This window comes from Apostichopus japonicus, chromosome 20, assembly GCF_037975245.1.
Source record: "Apostichopus japonicus isolate 1M-3 chromosome 20, ASM3797524v1, whole genome shotgun sequence".
NCBI classification, from domain to species: Eukaryota; Metazoa; Echinodermata; class Holothuroidea; order Aspidochirotida; family Stichopodidae; genus Apostichopus; species Apostichopus japonicus.
The window spans coordinates 8,965,364-8,984,049 of record NC_092580.1 but is presented as its reverse complement, the minus strand read 5'-3'; positions in this window follow the sequence as shown (position 1 = coordinate 8,984,049).

Here is an 18,686-nt window from a genome sequence, read left to right as displayed (position 1 = left end):
TCGCATATTCGGCTGATCGTTGTCGAACATTCGATTAATGGTTGTCGGACATTCGATTAATGGGTGTCGCACATTCGATTGATCGGTGTCGTATATTCGATTGATCGGTGTCGAACATTCGATTGATCGATGTCGCACATTCGGTTGATGGTTGTCGGACATTCGATTGATCTGTGTCGCACATTCGATTGATCGGTGTCGAACATTCGATTGATGGGTGTCGAACATACGATTGATGGGTGTCGAACATTCGATTGATGGGTGTCGAACATTCGATTGATCGGTGTCGAACATTCGATTGATGGGTGTCGAACATTCGATTGATGGTTGTCGAACATTCGATTGATCGGTGTCGCACATTTGATTGATAGGTGTCGCACATTCGATTGATCGGTGTCGAACATTCGTTTAATCGGTGTCGAACATTCGATTGATCGGTGTCGAACATTCGATCGATGGATGTCGAACATTCGATTGATCGGTGTCGAACATTGGATTGATCCATGTCGCACATTCGATTGATAGGTGTCGTATATTCGATTGATCGGTGTCGAACATTCGATTGATCTGTGTCGCACATTCGATTGATAGGTCTCGCACATTCGATTGATCTGTGTCGCACATTCGATTGATGGTTGTCGAACATTCGATTGACAGGAATCGCATATTCGGCTGATCGTTGTCGAACATTCGATTAATGGTTGTCGGACATTCGATTAATGGGTGTCGCACATTCGATTGATCGGTGTCGTATATTCGATTGATCGGTGTCGAACATTCGATTGATCGATGTCGCACATTCGGTTGATGGTTGTCGGAAATTCGATTGATCTGTGTCGCACATTCGATTGAACGGTGTCGAACATTCGATTGATGGGTGTCGAACATTCGATTGATCGGTGTCGAACATTGGATTGATGGGTGTCGAACATTCGATTGATCGGTGTCGAACATTCGATTGATCGGTGCCACACATTTGATTGATCGGTGCCGCAAATTCGATTGATCGGTGCCGCAAATTCGATTGATCTTTGTCGAACATTCGATTGATAGGTGTCGAACATTTGATTGATCCATGTCGCACATTTGATTGATCGGTGTCGTATATTCGATTGATCGGTGTCGAACATTCGATTGATCGATGTCGCCCATTCGGTTGATGGTTGTCGGACATTCGATTGATCTGTGTCGCACATTCGATTGATCGGTGTCGAACATTCGATTGATGGTTGTCGAACATTCGATTGATAGGGGTCGCATATTCGGCTGATCGTTGTCGAACATTCGATTGATGGTTGTCGGACATTCGATTAATGGGTGTCGCACATTCGATTGATGGGTGTCGCACATTCGTTTGATGGTTGTCGAACATTCGATTGATCGGTGTCGAACATTCGATTAATGGGTGTCGCATATTCGATTCATCGGTACCGCACATTCGATTTACCGGTGTCGAACATTCGATTGATGGGTGTCGAACATTCGATTGATGGGTGTCGAACATTCGATTGATCGGTGTCGAACATGCGATTGATCGGTGTCGAACATTCGATTAATGGGTGTCGAACATTCGATTGATGGGTGTCGAACATTCGATTGATCGGTGTCGAACATTCGATTGATCGGTGCCACACATTTGATTGATCGGTGCCGCAAATTCGATTGATCGGTGTGGAACATTCGATTGATCGGTGTCGAAGATTTGATTGATCCATGTCGCACATTTGATTGATAGGTGTCGTATATTCGATTGACCGGTGTCGAACATTCGCTTAATCGGTGCAGCACATTCGATTGATCGGTGTCGAACATTCGTTTAATCGGTGTAGCACATCGATTGATCTGTGTCGCACATTCGGTTGATAGGTGTCGAACATTCGATTGATCGGTGTCGAACATTCGATTGATCGGTGCCACACATTTGATTGATCGGTGCCGCAAATTCGATTGATCGGTGTCTACCATTCGATTGATCGGTGTCGAACCTTTGATTGATCCATGTCGCACATTCGATTGATCGTTGTCGAACATTCGATTGATGGGTGTCGAACATTCGATTGATCGGTGTCGAACATTCGATTGATCGGTGTCGAACAGTCGATTCATGGGTGTCGAACATTCGATTGATGGGTGTCGAACATTCGATTGATCGGTGTCGAACATTCGATTGATCGGTGTCGAACATTCGATTCATGGGTGTCGAACATTCGATAGATGGGTGTCGAACATTCGATTGATCGGTGTCGCACATTTGATTGATAGGTGTCGCACATTCGATTGATCGGTGTTGAACATTCGTTTAATCGGTGTCGAACATTCGTTTCATTGGTGTCGCACATTCGATTGATGGTTGTCGCACATTCGGTCGATTGGTGTCGAACATTCGATTGATCGGTGTCGAACATTCGATTGACCGGTGCCAAACATTTGATTGATCGGTGCCGCAAATTCGATTGATCGGTGTCGAACATTCGATTGATCGGTGTCGAACATTTGATTGATCGGTGTCGCACTTCCGATGATGGGTGTCGAACATTCGATTGATGGGTGTCGAACATTCGATTGATCGGTGTCGAACATTCGATTGATCGGTGTCGAACATTCGATTGATCGGTGTCGAACATTCGATTGATGGTTGTCGAACATTCGATTGATGGGTGTCGAACATTCGATTGATCGGTGTCGAACATTCGATTGATGGGTGTCGAACATTCGATTGATGGGTGTCGAACATTCGATTGATCGGTGTCGCACATTTGATTGATAGGTGTCGCACATTCGATTGATCGGTGTCGAACATTCGTTTAATCGGTGTCGAACATTCGTTTAATTGGTGTCGCACATTCGATTGATGGTTGTCGCACATTCGGTCGATTGGTGTCGAACATTCGATTGATCGGTGCCGCAAATTCGATTGATCGGTGTCGAACATTCGATTAATGGGTGTCGCATATTCGGCTGATCGTTGTCGAACATTCGATTAATGGTTGTCGGACATTCGATTAATGGGTGTCGCACATTCGATTGATCGGTGTCGTATATTCGATTGATCGGTGTCGAACATTCGATTGATCGATGTCGCACATTCGGTTGATGGTTGTCGGACATTCGATTGATCTGTGTCGCACATTCGATTGATGGTGGATCCATATCGCACATTTGATTGATAGGTGTCGTATATTCGATTGATGGGTGTCGAACATTCGATTGATCTGTGTCGCACATTCGATTGATAGGTGTCGCACATTCGATTGATCTGTGTCGCACATTCGATTGATGGTTGTCGAACATTCGATTGACAGGAATCGCATATTCGGCTGATCGTTGTCGAATATTCGATTAATGGTTGTCGGACATTCGATTGATGGGTGTCGAACATTCGATTGATCGGTGTCGAACATTCGATTGATGGGTGTCGAACATTCGATTGATCGGTGTCGAACATTCGATTGATCGGTGCCACACATTTGATTGATAGGTGTCGAACATTCGATTGATGGGTGTCGAACATTCGATTGATGGGTGTCGAACATTCGATTGATGGGTGTCGAACATTCGATTGATGGGTGTCGAACATTCGATTGATCGGTGTCGCACATTTGATTGATAGGTGTCGCACATTCGATTGATCGGTGTCGAACATTCGATTGATCGGTGTCGAACATTCGATTGACCGGTGCCAAACATTTGATTGATCGGTGCCGCAAATTCGATTGATCGGTGTCGAACATTCGATTGATCGGTGTCGAACATTTTATTGATCGGTGTCGAACATTCGATTGATGGGTGTCGAACATTCGATTGATGGGTGTCGAACATTCGATTGATCGGTGTCGAACATTCGATTGATCGGTGTCGAACATTCGATTGATCGGTGTCGAACATTCGATTGATGGGTGTCGAACATTCGATTGATGGGTGTCGAACATTCGATTGATCGGTGTCGAACATTCGATTGATGGGTGTCGAACATTCGATTGATGGGTGTCGAACATTCGATTGATCGGTGTCGCACATTTGATTGATAGGTGTCGCACATTCGATTGATCGGTGTCGAACATTCGTTTAATCGGTGTCGAACATTCGTTTAATTGGTGTCGCACATTCGATTGATGGTTGTCGCACATTCGGTCGATTGGTGTCGAACATTCGATTGATCAGTGCCGCAAATTCGATTGATCAGTGTCGAACATTCGAGTAATGGGTGTCGCATATTCGGCTGATCGTTGTCGAACATTCGATTAATGGTTGTCGGACATTCGATTAATGGGTGTCGCACATTCGATTGATCGGTGTCGTATATTCGATTGATCGGTGTCGAACATTCGATTGATCGATGTCGCACATTCGGTTGATGGTTGTCGGACATTCGATTGATCTGTGTCGCACATTCGATTGATGGTGGATCCATATCGCACATTTGATTGATAGGTGTCGTATATTCGATTGATCGGTGTCGAACATTCGATTGATCTGTGTCGCACATTCGATTGATAGGTGTCGCACATTCGATTGATCTGTGTCGCACATTCGATTGATGGTTGTCGAACATTCGATTGACAGGAATCGCATATTCGGCTGATCGTTGTCGAACATTCGATTAATGGTTGTCGGACATTCGATTAATGGGTGTCGCACATTCGATTGATCGGTGTCGTATATTCGATTGATCGGTGTCGAACATTCGATTGATCGATGTCGCACATTCGGTTGATGGTTGTCGGACATTCGATTGATGGGTGTCGCACATTCGATTGATCGGTGTCGAACATTCGATTGATGGGTGTCGAACATTCGATTGATGGGTGTCGAACATTCGATTGATGGGTGTCGAACATTCGATTGATCGGTGTCGAACATTCGATTGATGGGTGTCGAACATTCGATTGATGGTTGTCGAACATTCGATTGATCGGTGTCGCACATTTGATTGATAGGTGTCGCACATTCGATTGATCGGTGTCGAACATTCGTTTAATCGGTGTCGAACATTCGTTTAATTGGTGTCGCACATTCGATTGATGGTTGTCGCACATTCGGTCGATTGGTGTCGAACATTCGATTGATCGGTGCCGCAAATTCGATTAATCGGTGTCGAACATTCGATTGATGGGTGTCGAACATTCGATTGATGGTTGTCGAACATTCGATTGATCGGTGTCGAACATTCGATTGATCGGTGTCGAACATTCGATCGATGGGTGTCGAACATTCGATCGATCGGTGTCGAACATTGGATTGATCCATGTCGCATATTTGATTGATAGGTGTCGTATATTCGATTGATCGGTGTCGAACATTCGATTGATCTGTGTCGCACATTCGATTGATAGGTGTCGCACATTCGATTGATGGGTGTCGAACATTCGATTGATGGGTGTCGAACATTCGATTGATCGGTGTCGAACATTCGATTGATGGGTGTCGAACATTCGATTGATGGGTGTCGAACATTCGATTGATGGGTGTCGAACATTCGATTGATCGGTGTCGAACATTCGATTGATGGGTGTCGAACATTCGATTGATGGGTGTCGAACATTCGATTGATCGGTGTCGCACATTTGATTGATAGGTGTCGCACATTCGATTGATCGGTGTCGAACATTCGTTTAATCGGTGTCGAACATTCGTTTAATTGGTGTCGCACATTCGATTGATGGTTGTCGCACATTCGGTCGATTGGTGTCGAACATTCGATTGATCGGTGCCGCAAATTCGATTGATCGGTGTCGAACATTCGATTGATAGGTGTCGTATGTTCGATTGATCGGTGTCGAACATTCGATTGATCTGTGTCGCACATTCGATTGATAGGTGTCGCACATTCGATTGATGGGTGTCGAACATTCGATTGATGGGTGTCGAACATTCGATTGATCGGTGTCGAACATTCGATTGATGGGTGTCGAACATTCGATTGATGGGTGTCGAACATTCGATTGATGGGTGTCGAACATTCGATTGATCGTTGTCGAACATTCGATTGATGGGTGTCGAACATTCGATTGATGGGTGTCGAACATTCGATTGATCGGTGTCGCACATTTGATTGATAGGTGTCGCACATTCGATTGATCGGTGTCGAACATTCGTTTAATCGGTGTCGAACATTCGTTTAATTGGTGTCGCACATTCGATTGATGGTTGTCGCACATTCGGTCGATTGGTGTCGAACATTCGATTGATCGGTGCCGCAAATTCGATTGATCGGTGTCGAACATTCGATTGATGGGTGTCGAACATTCGATTGATGGGTGTCGAACATTCGATTGATCGGTGTCGAACATTCGATTGATCGGTGTCGAACATTCGATCGATGGGTGTCGAACATTCGATTGATGGGTGTCGAACATTCGATTGATCGGTGTCGAACATTCGATTGATCGGTGTCGAAGATTCGATTAATGGGTGTCGAACATTCGATTGATCGGTGCCACACATTTGATTGATCGGTGCCGCTAATTCGATTGATCGGTGTCGAACATTCGATTGATCGGTGTCGAACATTGGATTGATCCATGTCGCACATTTGATTGATAGGTGTCGTATATTCGATTGATCGGTGTCGAACATTCGATTGATCTGTGTCGCACATTCGATTGATAGGTCTCGCACATTCGATTGATCTGTGTCGCACATTCGATTGATGGTTGTCGAACATTCGATTGACAGGAATCGCATATTCGGCTGATCGTTGTCGAACATTCGATTAATGGTTGTCGGACATTCGATTAATGGGTGTCGCACATTCGATTGATCGGTGTCGTATATTCGATTGATCGGTGTCGAACATTCGATTGATCGATGTCGCCCATTCGGTTGATGGTTGTCGGACATTCGATTGATCTGTGTCGCACATTCGATTGATCGGTGTCGAACATTCGATTGATGGTTGTCGAACATTCGATTGATAGGGGTCGCATATTCGGCTGATCGTTGTCGAACATTCGATTGATGGTTGTCGGACATTCGATTAATGTGTGTCGCACATTCGATTGATGGGTGTCGCACATTCGTTTGATGGTTGTCGAACATTCGATTGATCGGTGTCGAACATTCGATTAATGGGTGTCGCATATTCGATTCATCGGTACCGCACATTCGATTTACCGGTGTCGAACATTCGATTGATGGGTGTCGAACATTCGATTGATGGGTGTCGAACATTCGATTGATCGGTGTCGAACATGCGATTGATCGGTGTCGAACATTCGATTAATGGGTGTCGAACATTCGATTGATGGGTGTCGAACATTCGATTGATCGGTGTCGAACATTCGATTGATCGGTGCCACACATTTGATTGATCGGTGCCGCAAATTCGATTGATCGGTGTCGAACATTCGATTGATCGGTGTCGAAGATTTGATTGATCCATGTCGCACATTTGATTGATAGGTGTCGTATATTCGATTGACCGGTGTCGAACATTCGCTTAATCGGTGCAGCACATTCGATTGATCGGTGTCGAACATTCGTTTAATCGGTGTAGCACATCGATTGATCTGTGTCGCACATTCGGTTGATAGGTGTCGAACATTCGATTGATCGGTGTCGAACATTCGATTGATCGGTGCCACACATTTGATTGATCGGTGCCGCAAATTCGATTGATCGGTGTCTACCATTCGATTGATCGGTGTCGAACCTTTGATTGATCCATGTCGCACATTCGATTGATCGTTGTCGAACATTCGATTGATGGGTGTCGAACATTCGATTGATCGGTGTCGAACATTCGATTGATCGGTGTCGAACATTCGATTCATGGGTGTCGAACATTCGATTGATGGGTGTCGAACATTCGATTGATGGGTGTCGAACATTCGATTGATCGGTGTCGAACATTCGATTCATGGGTGTCGAACATTCGATTGATGGGTGTCGAACATTCGATTGATCGGTGTCGCACATTTGATTGATAGGTGTCGCACATTCGATTGATCGGTGTTGAACATTCGTTTAATCGGTGTCGAACATTCGTTTCATTGGTGTCGCACATTCGATTGATGGTTGTCGCACATTCGGTCGATTGGTGTCGAACATTCGATTGATCGGTGTCGAACATTCGATTGACCGGTGCCAAACATTTGATTGATCGGTGCCGCAAATTCGATTGATCGGTGTCGAACATTCGATTGATCGGTGTCGAACATTTGATTGATCGGTGTCGCACATTCGATGATGGGTGTCGAACATTCGATTGATGAGTGTCGAACATTCGATTGATCGGTGTCGAACATTCGATTGATCGGTGTCGAACATTCGATTGATCGGTGTCGAACATTCGATTGATGGTTGTCGAACATTCGATTGATGGGTGTCGAACATTCGATTGATCGGTGTCGAACATTCGATTGATGGGTGTCGAACATTCGATTGATCTGTGTCGCACATTCGATTGATAGGTGTCGCACATTCGATTGATCTGTGTCGCACATTCGATTGATAGTTGTCGAACATTCGATTGACAGGAATCGCATATTCGGCTGATCGTTGTCGAACATTCGATTAATGGTTGTCGGACATTCGATTAATGGGTGTCGCACATTCGATTGATCGGTGTCGTATATTCGATTGATCGGTGTCGAACATTCGATTGATCGATGTCGCACATTCGGTTGATGGTTGTCGGACATTCGATTGATCTGTGTCGCACATTCGATTGATCGGTGTCGAACATTCGATTGATGGGTGTCGAACATTCGATTGATCGGTGTCGAACATTCGATTGATGGGTGTCGAACATTCGATTGATCGGTGTCGAACATTCGATTGATCGGTGCCACACATTTGATTGATAGGTGTCGAACATTCGATTGATGGGTGTCGAACATTCGATTGATCGCTGTCGAACATTCGATTGATGGGTGTCGAACATTCGATTGATGGGTGTCGAACATTCGATTGATCGGTGTCGCACATTCGATTGATAGGTGTCGCACATTCGATTGATCGGTGTCGAACATTCGATTGATCGGTGTCGAACATTCGATTGACCGGTGCCAAACATTTGATTGATCGGTGCCGCAAATTCGATTGATCGGTGTCGAACATTCGATTGATCGGTGTCGAACATTTGATTGATCGGTGTCGAACATTCGATTGATGGGTGTCGAACATTCGATTGATCGGTGTCGAACATTCGATTGATCGGTGTCGAACATTCGATTGATCGGTGTCGAACATTCGATTGATGGGTGTCGAACATTCGATTGATGGGTGTCGAACATTCGATTGATCGGTGTCGAACATTCGATTGATGGGTGTCGAACATTCGATTGATGGGTGTCGAACATTCGATTGATCGGTGTCGCACATTTGATTGATAGGTGTCGCACATTCGATTGATCGGTGTCGAACATTCGTTTAATCGGTGTCGAACATTCGTTTAATTGGTGTCGCACATTCGATTGATGGTTGTCGCACATTCGGTCGATTGGTGTCGAACATTCGATTGATCAGTGCCGCAAATTCGATTGATCAGTGTCGAACATTCGATTAATGGGTGTCGCATATTCGGCTGATCGTTGTCGAACATTCGATTAATGGTTGTCGGACATTCGATTAATGGGTGTCGCACATTCGATTGATCGGTGTCGTATATTCGATTGATCGGTGTCGAACATTCGATTGATCGATGTCGCACATTCGGTTGATGGTTGTCGGACATTCGATTGATCTGTGTCGCACATTCGATTGATGGTGGATCCATATCGCACATTTGATTGATAGGTGTCGTATATTCGATTGATCGGTGTCGAACATTCGATTGATCTGTGTCGCACATTCGATTGATAGGTGTCGCACATTCGATTGATCTGTGTCGCACATTCGATTGATGGTTGTCGAACATTCGATTGACAGGAATCGCATATTCGGCTGATCGTTGTCGAACATTCGATTAATGGTTGTCGGACATTCGATTAATGGGTGTCGCACATTCGATTGATCGGTGTCGTATATTCGATTGATCGGTGTCGAACATTCGATTGATCGATGTCGCACATTCGGTTGATCGGTGTCGAACATTCGATTGATGGGTGTCGAACATTCGATTGATGGGTGTCGAACATTCGATTGATCGGTGTCGAACATTCGATTGATGGGTGTCGAACATTCGATTGATGGGTGTCGAACATTCGATTGATAGGTGTCGCACATTCGATTGATCGGTGTCGCACATTCGATTGATCGGTGTCGAACATTCGTTTAATCGGTGTCGAACATTCGTTTAATTGGTGTCGCACATTCGATTGATGGTTGTCGCACATTCGGTCGATTGGTGTCGAACATTCGATTGATCAGTGCCGCAAATTCGATTGATCAGTGTCGAACATTCGATTAATGGGTGTCGCATATTCGGCTGATCGTTGTCGAACATTCGATTAATGGTTGTCGGACATTCGATTAATGGGTGTCGCACATTCGATTGATCGGTGTCGTATATTCGATTGATCGGTGTCGAACATTCGATTGATCGATGTCGCACATTCGGTTGATGGTTGTCGGACATTCGATTGATCTGTGTCGCACATTCGATTGATGGTGGATCCATATCGCACATTTGATTGATAGGTGTCGTATATTCGATTGATCGGTGTCGAACATTCGATTGATCTGTGTCGCACATTCGATTGATAGGTGTCGCACATTCGATTGATCTGTGTCGCACATTCGATTGATGGTTGTCGAACATTCGATTGACAGGAATCGCATATTCGGCTGATCGTTGTCGAACATTCGATTAATGGTTGTCGGACATTCGATTAATGGGTGTCGCACATTCGGTTGATGGTTGTCGGACATTCGATTGATCTGTGTCGCACATTCGATTGATGGGTGTCGAACATTCGATTGATCGGTGTCGAACATTCGATTGATCGGTGTCGAACATTCGATTGATCGGTGTCGAACATTCGATTGATGGGTGTCGAACATTCGATTGATGGGTGTCGAACATTCGATTGATGGGTGTCGAACATTCGATTGCTGGGTGTCGAACATTCGTTTAATCGGTGTCGAACATTCGTTTAATTGGTGTCGCACATTCGATTGATGGTTGTCGCACATTCGGTCGATTGGTGTCGAACATTCGATTGATCGGTGTCGAACATTCGATTGATCGGTGTCGAACATTCGATCGATGGGTGTCGAACATTCGATTGATGGGTGTCGAACATTCGATTGATCGGTGTCGAAGATTCGATTAATGGGTGTCGAACATTCGATTGATGGGTGTCGAACATTCGATTGATCGGTGTCGCACATTTGATTGATAGGTGTCGCACATTCGATTGAACGGTGTCGAACATTCGTTTAATCGGTGTCGAACATTCGTTCAATCGGTGTCGCACATTCGATTGATGGTTGTCGCACATTCGGTCGATTGGTGTCGAACATTCGATTGATCGGTGTCTAACATTGGATTGATCCATGTCGCACATTTGATTGATAGGTGTCGTATATTCGATTGATCGGTGTCGAACATTCGATTGATCTGTGTCGCACATTCGATTGATAGGTGTCGCACATTCGATTGATGGGTGTCGAACATTCGATTGATGGGTGTCGAACATTCGATTGATCGGTGTCGAACATTCGATTGATCGGTGTCGAACATTCGATTGATGGGTGTCGAACATTCGATTGATGGGTGTCGAACATTCGATTGATGGGTGTCGAACATTCGATTGATCGGTGTCGAACATTCGATTGATGGGTGTCGAACATTCGATTGATGGGTGTCGAACATTCGATTGATGGGTGTCGAACATTCGATTGATCGGTGTCGAACATTCGATTGATCGGTGTCGCACATTTGATTGATAGGTGTCGCACATTCGATTGATCGGTGTCGAACATTCGTTTAATCGGTGTCGAACATTCGTTTAATTGGTGTCGCACATTCGATTGATGGTTGTCGCACATTCGGTCGATTGGTGTCGAACATTCGATTGATCGGTGCCGCAAATTCGATTGATCGGTGTCGAACATTCGATTGATGGGTGTCGAACATTCGATTGATGGGTGTCGAACATTCGATTGATCGGTGTCGAACATTCGATCGATCGGTGTCGAACATTCGATCGATGGGTGTCGAACATTCGATCGATGGGTGTCGAACATTCGATCGATGGGTGTCGAACATTCGATTGATCGGTGTCGAAGATTCGATTAATGGGTGTCGAACATTCGATTGATGGGTGTCGAACATTCGATTGATCGGTGTCGAACATTCGATTGATCGGTGTCGAACATTGGATTGATCCATGTCGCACATTTGATTGATAGGTGTCGTATATTCGATTGATCGGTGTCGAACATTGGATTGATCCATGTCGCACATTCGATTGATAGGTGTCGCACATTCGATTGATGGGTGTCGAACATTCGATTGATGGGTGTCGAACATTCGATTGATCGGTGTCGAACATTCGATTGATCGGTGTCGAACATTCGATTGATGGGTGTCGAACATTCGATTGATGGGTGTCGAACATTCGATTGATGGGTGTCGAACATTCGATTGATCGGTGTCGAACATTCGATTGATCGGTGTCGAACATTCGATTGATGGGTGTCGAACATTCGATTGATCGGTGTCGCACATTTGATTGATAGGTGTCGCACATTCGATTGATCGGTGTCGAACATTCGTTTAATCGGTGTCGAACATTCGTTTAATTGGTGTCGCACATTCGATTGATGGTTGTCGCACATTCGGTCGATCGGTGTCGAACATTCGATTGATGGGTGTCGAACATTCGATTGATGGGTGTCGAACATTCGATTGATCGGTGTCGAACATTCGATTGATCGGTGTCGAACATTCGATCGATGGGTGTCGAACATTCGATCGATGGGTGTCGAACATTCGATCGATGGGTGTCGAACATTCGATTGATCGGTGTCGAAGATTCGATTAATGGGTGTCGAACATTCGATTGATGGGTGTCGAACATTCGATTGATCGGTGTCGAACATTCGATTGATCGGTGTCGAACATTCGATTGATGGGTGTCGAACATTCGATTGATGGGTGTCGAACATTCGATTGATGGGTGTCGAACATTCGATTGATGGGTGTCGAACATTCGATTGATGGGTGTCGAACATTCGATTGATCGGTGTCGCACATTTGATTGATAGGTGTCGAACATTCGATTGATCGGTGTCGAACATTCGTTTAATCGGTGTCGAACATTCGTTTAATTGGTGTCGCACATTCGATTGATGGTTGTCGCACATTCGGTCGATTGGTGTCGAACATTCGATTGATCGGTGCCGCAAATTCGATTGATCGGTGTCGAACATTCGATTGATGGGTGTCGAACATTCGATTGATGGGTGTCGAACATTCGATTGATCGGTGTCGAACATTCGATTGATCGGTGTCGAACATTCGATCGATGGGTGTCGAACATTCGATCGATGGGTGTCGAACATTCGATCGATGGGTGTCGAACATTCGATTGATCGGTGTCGAAGATTCGATTAATGGGTGTCGAACATTCGATTGATGGGTGTCGAACATTCGATTGATCGGTGTCGAACATTCGATTGATCGGTGTCGAACATTGGATTGATCCATGTCGCACATTTGATTGATAGGTGTCGTATATTCGATTGATCGGTGTCGAACATTCGATTGATCTGTGTCGCACATTCGATTGATAGGTGTCGCACATTCGATTGATGGGTGTCGAACATTCGATTGATGGGTGTCGAACATTCGATTGATCGGTGTCGAACATTCGATTGATCGGTGTCGAACATTCGATTGATGGGTGTCGAACATTCGATTGATGGGTGTCGAACATTCGATTGATGGGTGTCGAACATTCGATTGATCGGTGTCGAACATTCGATTGATGGGTGTCGAACATTCGATTGATGGGTGTCGAACATTCGTTTGATCGGTGTCGCACATTTGATTGATAGGTGTCGCACATTCGATTGATCGGTGTCGAACATTCGTTTAATCGGTGTCGAACATTCGTTTAATTGGTGTCGCACATTCGATTGATGGTTGTCGCACATTCGGTCGATTGGTGTCGAACATTCGATTGATCGGTGCCGCAAATTCGATTGATCGGTGTCGAACATTCGATTGATGGGTGTCGAACATTCGATTGATGGGTGTCGAACATTCGATTGATCGGTGTCGAACATTCGATTGATCGGTGTCGAACATTCGATCGATGGGTGTCGAACATTCGATCGATGGGTGTCGAACATTCGATCGATGGGTGTCGAACATTCGATTGATCGGTGTCGAAGATTCGATTGATCGGTGTCGAACATTCGATTGATCGGTGTCGAACATTCGATTGATCGGTGTCGAACATTGGATTGATCCATGTCGCACATTTGATTGATAGGTGTCGTATATTCGATTGATCGGTGTCGAACATTCGATTGATCTGTGTCGCACATTCGATTGATAGGTGTCGCACATTCGATTGATGGGTGTCGAACATTCGATTGATGGGTGTCGAACATTCGATTGATCGGTGTCGAACATTCGATTGATCGGTGTCGAACATTCGATTGATGGGTGTCGAACATTCGATTGATGGGTGTCGAACATTCGATTGATGGGTGTCGAACATTCGATTGATCGGTGTCGAACATTCGATTGATGGGTGTCGAACATTCGATTGATGGGTGTCGAACATTCGATTGATCGGTGTCGCACATTTGATTGATAGGTGTCGCACATTCGATTGATCGGTGTCGAACATTCGTTTAATCGGTGTCGAACATTCGTTTAATTGGTGTCGCACATTCGATTGATGGTTGTCGCACATTCGGTCGATTGGTGTCGAACATTCGATTGATCGGTGCCGCAAATTCGATTGATCGGTGTCGAACATTGGATTGATGGGTGTCGAACATTCGATTGATGGGTGTCGAACATTCGATTGATCGGTGTCGAACATTCGATTGATCGGTGTCGAAAATTCGATCGATGGGTGTCGAACATTCGATCGATGGGTGTCGAACATTCGATCGATGGGTGTCGAACATTCGATTGATCGGTGTCGAAGATTCGATTGATCGGTGCCACACATTTGATTGATAGGTGTCGCACATTCGATTGATCGGTGTCGAACATTCGATTGATCGATGTCGCACATTCGGTTGATGGTTGTCGGACATTCGATTGATCTGTGTCGCACATTCGATTGATCGGTGTCGAACATTCGATTGATGGGTGTCGAACATTCGATTGATGGGTGTCGAACATTCGATTGATCGGTGTCGAACATTCGATTGATGGTTGTCGCACATTCGGTCGATTGGTGTCGAACATTCGATTGATCGGTGCCGCAAATTCGATTGATCGGTGTCGAACATTGGATTGATGGGTGTCGAACATTCGATTGATGGGTGTCGAACATTCGATTGATCGGTGTCGAACATTCGATTGATCGGTGTCGAAAATTCGATCGATGGGTGTCGAACATTCGATCGATGGGTGTCGAACATTCGATCGATGGGTGTCGAACATTCGATTGATCGGTGTCGAAGATTCGATTAATGGGTGTCGAACATTCGATCGATGGGTGTCGAACATTCGATTGATCGGTGTCGAACATTCGATTGATCGGTGTCGAAGATTCGATTAATGGGTGTCGAACATTCGATTGATGGGTGTCGAACATTCGATTGATCGGTGTCGAACATTCGATTGATCGGTGCCACACATTTGATTGATCGGTGCCGCTAATTCAATTAATCGGTGTCGAACATTCGATTGATCGGTGTCGAACATTGGATTGATCCATGTCGCACATTTGATTGATAGGTGTCGTATATTCGATTGATCGGTGTCGAACATTCGATTGATAGGTGTCGCACATTCGATTGATAGGTGTCGCACATTCGATTGATGGGTGTCGAACATTCGATTGATGGGTGTCGAACATTCGATTGATCGGTGTCGAACATTCGATTGATCGGTGTCGAACATTCGATTGATGGGTGTCGAACATTCGATTGATGGGTGTCGAACATTCGATTGATGGGTGTCGAACATTCGATTGATCGGTGTCGAACATTCGATTGATGGGTGTCGAACATTCGATTGATGGGTGTCGAACATTCGATTGATCGGTGTCGCACATTTGATTGATAGGTGTCGCACATTCGATTGATCGGTGTCGAACATTCGTTTAATCGGTGTCGAACATTCGTTTAATTGGTGTCGCACATTCGATTGATGGTTGTCGCACATTCGGTCGATTGGTGTCGAACATTCGATTGATCGGTGCCGCAAATTCGATTGATCAGTGTCGAACATTCGATTGATGGGTGTCGAACATTCGATTGATGGGTGTCGAACATTCGATTGATCGGTGTCGAACATTCGATTGATCGGTGTCGAACATTCGATTGATCGGTGTCGAACATTCGATTGATCGGTGTCGAACATTCGATTGATCGGTGCCACACATTTGATTGATCGGTGCCGCTAATTCGATTGATCGGTGTCGAACATTCGATTGATCGGTGTCGAACATTGGATTGATCCATGTCGCACATTTGATTGATAGGTGTCGTATATTCGATTGATCGGTGTCGAACATTCGATTGATCTGTGTCGCACATTCGATTGATAGGTGTCGCACATTCGATTGATCTGTGTCGCACATTCGATTGATGGTTGTCGAACATTCGATTGACAGGAATCGCATATTCGGCTGATCGTTGTCGAACATTCGATTAATGGTTGTCGGACATTCGATTAATGGGTGTCGCACATTCGATTGATCGGTGTCGTATATTCGATTGATCGGTGTCGAACATTCGATTGATCGATGTCGCCCATTCGGTTGATGGTTGTCAGACATTCGATTGATCTGTGTCGCACATTCGATTGATCGGTGTCGAACATTCGATTGATGGGTGTCGAACATTCGATTGATCGGTGTCGAACATTCGATTGATGGGTGTCGAACATTCGATTGATCGGTGTCGAACATTCGATTGATCGGTGACACACATTTGATTGATCGGTGCCGCAAATTCGATTGATCGGTGTCGAACATTCGATTGATAGGTGTCGAACATTTGATTGATCCATGTCGCACATTCGATTGATGGTTGTCGAACATTCGTTTGATGGTTATCGAACATTCGATTGATCGGTGTCGAACATTCGATTAATGGGTGTCGTATATTCGATTCATCGGTGCCGCAAATTCGATTGATCGGTGTCGAACATTCAATTGATAGGTGTCGAACATTTGATTGATCCTTGTCGCACATTCGATTGATGGTTGTCAGACATTCGATTAATGAGTGTCGCACATTCGATTGATGGGTGTCGCACATTCGATTGATGGGTGTCGAACATTCGATTGATGGGTGTCGAACATTCGATTGATGGGTGTCGAACATTCGATTGATCGGTGCCACACATTTGATTGATCGGTGCCGCAAATTCGATTGATCGGTGTCGAACATTCGATTGATCGGTGTCGAAGATTTGATTGATCCATGTCGCACATTTGATTGATAGGTGTCGTATATTCGATTGACCGGTGTCGAACATTCGCTTAATCGGTGCAGCACATTCGATTGATCGGTGTCGAACATTCGTTTAATCGGTGTAGCACATCGATTGATCTGTGTCGCACATTCGGTTGATAGGTGTCGAGCATTCGATTGATCGGTGTCGAACATTCGATTGATCGGTGCCACACATTTGATTGATCGGTGCCGCAAATTCGATTGATCGGTGTCTAACATTCGATTGATCGGTGTCGAACATTTGATTGATCCATGTCGCACATTCGATTGATGGGTGTCGAACATTCGATTGATGGGTGTCGAACATTCGATTGATCGGTGTCGAACATTCGATTGATCGGTGTCGAAAATTCGATTCATGGGTGTCGAACATTCGATTGATCGGTGTCGAACATTCGTTTAATCGGTGTAGCACATCGATTGATCTGTGTCGCACATTCGGTTGATAGGTGTCGAACATTCGGTTGATCGGTGTCGAATATTCGATTGATCGGTGTCGAACATTCGATTGATCGGTGTCGAACATTCGATCGATGGGTGTCGAACATTCGATTGATCGGTGTCGAAGATTCGATTAATGGGTGTCGAACATTCGATTGATGGGTGTCGAACATTCGATTGATCGGTGTCGAACATTCGATTGATCGGTGTCGAACATTGGATTGATCCATGTCGCACATTTGATTGATAGGTGTCGTATATTCGATTGATCGGTGTCGAACATTCGATTGATCTGTGTCGCACATTCGATTGATAGGTGTCGCACATTCGATTGATGGGTGTCGAACATTCGATTGATGGGTGTCGAACATTCGATTGATCGGTGTCGAACATTCGATTGATCGGTGTCGAACATTCGATTGATGGGTGTCGAACATTCGATTGATGGGTGTCGAACATTCGATTGATGGGTGTCGAACATTCGATTGATGGGTGTCGAACATTCGATTGATGGGTGTCGAACATTCGATTGATGGGTGTCGAACATTCGATTGATCGGTGTCGCACATTTGATTGATAGGTGTCGCACATTCGATTGATCGGTGTCGAACATTCGTTTAATCGGTGTCGAACATTCGTTTAATTGGTGTCGCACATTCGATTGATGGTTGTCGCACATTCGGTCGATTGGTGTCGAACAT